Source organism: Eucalyptus grandis, chromosome 7 (genome assembly GCF_016545825.1).
Source record: "Eucalyptus grandis isolate ANBG69807.140 chromosome 7, ASM1654582v1, whole genome shotgun sequence".
In the NCBI taxonomy this organism is placed as follows: domain Eukaryota; kingdom Viridiplantae; phylum Streptophyta; class Magnoliopsida; order Myrtales; family Myrtaceae; genus Eucalyptus; species Eucalyptus grandis.
Genome location: NC_052618.1, coordinates 16,019,769 through 16,026,847, shown reverse-complemented (window position 1 = coordinate 16,026,847; position 7,079 = coordinate 16,019,769). Strand labels below are relative to the sequence as shown.

The following is a 7,079-nucleotide window of genomic DNA, read 5'->3' as shown; positions in this document are numbered from 1 at the left end:
AAAAATAATACATGAAAAGTCAAGACTAATTTCCAACTAATGGTTAGTATTAGTTAGACATAAGGATCTTAAGTTAGCCCAAGTCTAATGTGTCAATAGGGAAAACATTATCAAAAATTGCTATTCGATAAATAATAATGGTAAATCATCGAGATTACTCATCTCTTAAACTCTTAATGGAACATCACATATCCTCAAGCAATAAGGGTTTACTGAAGTGAAGGGAAAGCTTGCTCATTTGAGCCTCATCAAGAGAGTTGTCAGTTTTAGCTTAATAATTAGCGACTCTTTTGCTTGATTGATCATTGCCTCAGGAGGAGTGAAGTGGGAAAGCAATGTTTCTCAATAGAAAAAGGAAAGCAGCTAGACATGTGAGGGCACCTGGTCAATTCATGCATTTATGAACACCTAGATGTTTTGTCTAGTAGCGCTGGACGAAAGGACATGGAGGTAGATATTGGTGATGGTGATTGGTTGAGTAAAGGAACAGTAAAATGCAGAAAAACATCAAAGCTCCTGCAACTACACTCCTTCTCTCCCTCTCCCGCTACTTACCCTAATTAAAGCAATCTTTCGTATATTTAGATGGTTGTCCATGAGCAATGGAAAAAAGAACCCGAAGACTTGGACATTAGTGATGGTGACTGATCAAGGAACAATGTGTGTGTATATATATATATAAATATATATATATATATATATATATAGAGAGAGAGAGAGAGAGAGAGAGAGAGAGAGAGAGAGAGTCATCTATATCGATCACTGGTGTCGCGATCAAATTTTCGAATGTGAACCACCTAGGATTTGGCTAATTGATTATTAAGTCTAGACTTAACTCGAGCTCTCCCAAGCCTATACCAATTCGGGACTTAAGTTCAAATTTCTTTAACATGCAAATGGATTTTATCCAGGAGTCGCCATTAATCAGTTTACGGTAGGTCGATTAGACACCTAAGTAAAATAATCACATTATTTTACTCATACGAACCAGAGACTTTGGATACGGAGACTTGGTTATACTAGACTTCTCTAATGCCCTTTCGGTACCATTTCTTTTTATTTTCAAAAAAAAAATTTGCAGGCAGTTTAAATTGATTTTAAATCTATTTCCCTAACATGTGAGGTGATTATACGGATGCGCAAACCATCAATTTAACACTCAGATAAAATAGTGAATAAATTGCAGGAGTTACTCATAGCAACGAAAGCATGTGCAGTGTTAGATCAGAATTCACATTGACAATCCTAAATATGATTTCTAATTAACACATAATTTCTTTTTTGCTTTCACTTATTCAATGAGAATCATGCAATGCATGCTACTAATCTAACATGAAATGATATGACATAGTAGTATGACCTAAACTATATAACATGAGCAAAGTAATTTTTTTTTTTTTTTGTGTTTTCTTCATGAAACTCAAAATTAAAAATTGCTAAAATAAAAATCTAACTAAAGTGAGATATTATCTAATTTAAGTTAGGAATAGGCTAATCTGAATCCTATCTTAACCTAGAAAATTATCTTGTCATGCAATTTGATCTAAAAAATATTATCTAACCTAGATACTACATGCATTTAAAAACAAAAACAAAAACAAACTATTCTATCATGCAACTTTATCTAGGAAAATCAATCAATCTACATGATATGCAAATGCAATTTTTTTGTATTTTTTAAATTAATAAAGAAATTAAAAGATAAGCACCAAATCATCCACAATCATCAAAGATATTGTCCATCATTCGAATTTGGAAACGATATCTAATCAAGCTTAATTATTTCGCTAATAAAATCAATAAATTGATCTTAAGCCTTAAAGATCAAGATATCAATTTTATTTCTATGTGATTAATTATTCCATCTAAACCCTTATAGATTGCGGATTAGGCAATAAATTATAATTGGAAAATGCCGATAATTCAAATATGCACGTAAGTTATTGAAAAGCATGCAATAGGCAATAAAATATCCAAATCAAATTTAGATAAGATAATTACCCAATTTCGCAAATAATATTACCAAATTTGAACCGAATGGAATCTGCTCAATGGGTGACGGCGGTGCGTGGTAGTGCTTGGCTAGATGCGGAGACGGGCAGCCACGGGCGGATGATTAGTTTCCGCAATGGGACTAGCATGAAGGATTCAAGAATAACAGTTTGCGTCAAGACGGACGATGAAGGTCTCACGACCAATGAACTATTTCGGAGGAAGCATTTTCCTGGGTCCTTGTGTCGAATATGATAGTGAGTAAATATCTTCACGATCTCCTGGCCAAAAAGTAATCCTTCTTCTTGCACGAAGTAAAATCACAAAACCCGCAAATTGTCAAAATCTAGGCAAAATTCAAGAGAAGACAAATCGACCGCTTGCCCTTATTTGGCCAAATTGTGATCTTTTTACCAGAACGGATTACTTTCTTCAAGCTCACCAATCTTTTACACCCGTGGTTTTTTTCTCAACTTTATTCCCTTTTTGAATTCATGGGACGCCATGGTTTCGTTGCTAGTTGTGGACAAAGGCACCGGTAAACCTGCAAAAGAGAGCGAGAACACAAGGAATCGTCTGGGATATTAATCCCAGTGAACTCGCCGAAATTGCAACGGTTCAGCAATAAACAACAACTCAGTGAAACGATCTCGATGTTGAGAAGGCCAACTGAGGGACTCTTGGATTGCCGTTCACAAGTAGCTGGAGTAGATCACAGTTGGCGGTGACCACAAGCCCACTAAGACTTCACTGCGGAGGCACTTGTGAATTTGCTGGATGTTGCTGAAGGTCATACGAAGTCACAATCTTCGCGGGTCAACCTACAAATAATTCATCGAAGAGTTCAAAGAATTTAAGCCAGGTTTGGCGACATGTCAACCGGAGCCATGCACGATGAAACACAGCGCTGCAAACGCTGCAAGAGGTGAAAAACAAAAGCTCGGTTGGAGTGGGTGATGCTCGATGGCTTCGGGGCACAATAAAATTATTGACGTTGGCTCGAGCTGTCGCAAGTTGAGGCAGCGGGCTCAATCGTCGTCGCAGATAGAAGCAAGGACGTTGTAGGATAGCATCACGAGGATCTCCTGGGTTTGTCGTGGGTGCGGCGTGGAGAAAGGCCTGGCTGCCTTTCTTTCTCGTAACTTTTGTGTTGAGATCGTAGCCTCCTTTTGTGAGTGGACGTCCAATTAAATTGTCAAATCGCACTCGTGAGGATGACTATAAACAATACCCGTTTCACCACCCTCTTCAGTCTTCAAGAGCGATCTCTCTCTATACATCTTGCCATTCTCTCTTATTGTGTAGCCATGTGTTTTCAATTGTGTGGTCTCTCTGAAACCCTACGCGAACGTACCCTAACAGTGCCACGCAATCCGTGCTCTGAACCATTCATTGCGTGACACCTGTCCATGTGTCAGTCCACGTCGGCTCCCTCTTCTCTCTCACGTCGTTCTAATTTAAACCAACGCGCGGGCATTTAAAAAAGTGGAAAGGGAATTCTCTCTCCCCTGTCTTCTCTCTCCTCTTTACTCTCTCTTCCTCCTCCGACGCTCCTTCCGGTCTAGCGATTCCTCCGACGACCGTCGCTCCCTCCGACGACGGCCTTTCTCTCTCCACTCGACGGCCTCATCTCAGCAGGGCTCCATTCTCTCGGCGCACTTCTTCCTAAATCGCGCTCTCTCCCGATGGCCGATTTCGCTCGCCTCTCTCCGTCCCCCGACTCGCGACCGAGAAGCAATCGCTCGGCTGGTGCCGTGGTTTCTCTGTCGTTTTCCGAGAAGCCTCACTTCAATTCCTTGCTCTGTTCGTCCAGCGAGTGCCATGTCCGAAGACCCTTTGGGCTTTTAGAAAGTGGGTGCGTGAAAGGCGCGGCCTTAGGAGGAGCCTGAGCAGCCCGTGACGTCTGCCATCGCCACGCCGAACTCGGTGCTGAGCGAGGAAGCTTTCAAGAAGTTGGGGACCGGTGGGTTCTCGGAGAGCGAGGTTGACGCGAGTGAGGATGAGGGCGGCTTCGTGTCTGAGGGTGGCGAGGCTGAGAGTGTGAGCGAGGACGAGCTAGCTCTCTCCAAGCTGGGTTTGCCTCAGAGGCTCGTGGAATTTCTTGAGAAACGTGGCATTGCCCATCTCTTTCCCATTCAAGTATGCTTTATCCTTTGTTTCCTTCCCTATGTTATCCAATATTTTCGCTTTGGTATGAATTGCTGTTGTTTATTGCTGGCTGAGTTTTCCTTTGTTTGAGCATACTTAGTTGGCTGGAAAATTAAGTAGAAAACCTTGACCTTTGTTAATGTGCTAGGCGAACCACGGATGGAGTTAAGTGCAGGCAATCATAATAGGTATTCTGGGATGTTCTGTCGTAGCTTACATTAGATGACTATCCTATGCTGAAAATTGAGCTGTTCAACACTAAGATGTTGTTGGGACTAAGGCTTTACACAGGCAGAATTCGTTTTTTTTTAATCGACTCGATATTTGGTTTCTTTACTTTTGCTAGCACTAGGATAGTTCACTCATCACTCATTACTTTTCCCCTTCATTGTTCACTCTACTAAAGTTTCATCATGTTTTCAATGGCAAACTCATGTTCCTTGTACTATTCTGTGATTGTTAGAGAGCGGTGTTAACCCCTGTGCTTGAAGGGTGTGATTTAATTGCTCGTGCGAAGACTGGAACGGGGAAGACTTTAGCTTTCGGGATTCCATACTGAAGCGTCTTACTGATGGTGATGAACATAGAAGTCCGAGGTATTTGAGTAATAATTTTAATTATCTTGGTGACCTCCAATGTTTGAGCATTTTTCTAATGACAGATTATACTGTAAATGTCTCTTAGATGTGGGCGACTTCCTAGAGTTTTGGCCTTAGCACCAACAAGAAAATTAGCAAAACAAGTAGAGAAAGAAATTAAGGAATCTACACCTTACTTAAACACCGTGTGTGTTTATGGTGGAGTTTCTTACATTACCCAACAAATTGTCCTTTCCCAGGGGTTCGATGTAGTTGTCAGGACTCCTGGTCGAATCATTGATTTGATCAACGGTAACAGCCTTAAATTGGGAGAAGTGGAATTTTTGGTACTTGATGAAGTTGATCAGATGCTTGCCGTTGGTTTTGAGGAAGATGTGGAGGTGATCTTGGAAAAGCTTCCCTCACAGCGACAGAGCCTGCTTTTCTCTGCCACAATGCCTGGTTGGGTGAAGAAACTGGCGAGAAAGCACTTGACAATATTGCTTGCAGGCACTAGCAAGCACACTTGATGAAGAGGAACTTGCTGACCTCAAGGATCAATTTGCTGCAATTGATGTAGATAAAAATGGTTCTATTAGTCTTGAAGAAATGAAAGAGGTATCCATTTCTTTCTCATTCCACATTCACTCTGATGAATATTTTAATTACATCATGATCATGAGCGTTGTATGCATGCAGGCCCTTGCTCAGGATCTTCCCCGGAAGATGAAGGAACCACGTGTCTTAGAGATTCTTCAAGCGGTAACTTTTATCTTTACCTCTGTTATGGCCTTCTTTTCTCCTTGTGTATTAGCAATTGAGATTTGTTTTTCTGGTGGGTTTTGTGGAATACCATTTCTGTCATTTTCACGTTCTTCTTTTATTGTTTTGGTGATTCTCTTTTGTTCATATTCGATGCTTGAAGCTTCCATTTAGTTCTTGCTTCATGTTTCATCATTTTGAAAACTTGCTTGTGTTGTTAGCCAAGAAACGTTGGACTAATTTTTTGTTCATAAGATGAGCTGCTGCCAAGCTTATAGATTTTGCACAAACATGTGAGTCCTGAATGGTTCATAAGAATATCTTTTATTTTTCCTTCATGTAGATCGATAGCAACACGGATGAGCTAAGTAGATTTTACTGAGTTTGTTGCAGCTACTCTTCATGTGCATCGAATGGAGGAACATGACTCAGAGAAGTGGCAGCCGCGGTCACAGGCCACTTTTTTGAAAAATTTGACATTGATCGTGATGGTTATATAACCCCAGAAGAACTTCGACTGGTAATTTTGACTATCTTCATTTATTCATCCCTTCCACATTCATTTTCCCTCTAGTTCTCATTTGTGTCACTATGGGTATGGGTAGAGTGAAAATTAAATTACGTAGACAGGGCTAAATGTATTTGTTTTAATTTGTAACTGAATTTTGACCCTGTCTCTTGGGAGCTTGAAGTTTGTTTCTTGCAAAATTGCCCAAAAGTTGGGATAAGTTCTGTCTTTTTGCATATTGGGCACAAAATAGTAGCATAGCTACTTTCTGTTGCAGCTTCACATAAAGAAACTGTTCAGCTTGTGACCTTGATAATTTGGTTATTGTCTCATCTGAAAATACTGGCCAAATGTATTGCCTCTTGTTGTATATTCTGCTCAAAGTAGTGGCGCAGGTTTTTTATGTTGCTTGGTACAAAGAAATGGTTAAGCATGTTAACGTGTAACCTTGACATGATGCTCCCATGCCCTTTTTAGCAGACAGGTTTGAAAGGCTCCCTTGGTCCTCTGCTAGAGGAAGCAAACGTCGACAAAGATGGGAAAATAAGTTTATCGGAGTTCAGAAGGCTGTTAAGAACTGCAAGCATGGGCTCTCAAAACTTGCCGAGCCCATCTGGTTATTGGAATTTGAGGAAGATATAGATCCATTCTGGAGCTTTTGGGTGTTAAAAAGAGAGGAGGGAGCACGAGACAGGTTACGTATTTTGGTTACTCAAGATATACCGAGCCAACCATGATGACCGCCTCTGTACTCCGCTCCATTGCCAGTGGAAATCCCTGTACAAAAGTTAGTATCAAGGGATTTTGCATGGCACCCCAAGTTAGCCGAGAAGTGCTTGAGGATGAAGGTTTGGAGAGATTGCTGGCTGTGGTCGTTTACTTGGTGAGAGGGAAGGGCTATACGGGCGTACGTCTTCTGATGAGTGGGATGTGTAGGCTGCGAGTGTATATTTAACGCCCTCGAATTTGGGGGCCTGTTCTATTATAGAATGGGCAATGCTTTTTCACTTGTAAGGCCTTCTCTTTTCCCAATTTTTTGGCATCGCAAATGAATTAAGTGTAAACATTTTCAGTCTCTCTCAGAGATGGGC

General features: G+C 40.9%; 2 long non-coding RNA genes across 2 annotated transcripts; both read left to right on the top strand.

The window, feature by feature from the left end:
• The first annotated feature begins 3,896 nt into the window (after positions 1–3,896).
• On the top strand, positions 3,897–4,972 carry LOC120295529. Its single transcript, XR_005552919.1, has 3 exons — positions 3,897–4,131; positions 4,604–4,736; positions 4,825–4,972. It is a non-coding gene; the product is annotated as an uncharacterized LOC120295529 (long non-coding RNA).
• Positions 4,973–5,512: 540 nt separating this feature from the next.
• LOC120295530 lies at positions 5,513–6,616 on the top strand. The gene is made up of 2 exons (XR_005552920.1): positions 5,513–6,000; positions 6,469–6,616. It is a non-coding gene; the product is annotated as an uncharacterized LOC120295530 (long non-coding RNA).
• Positions 6,617–7,079: the final 463 nt, after the last annotated feature.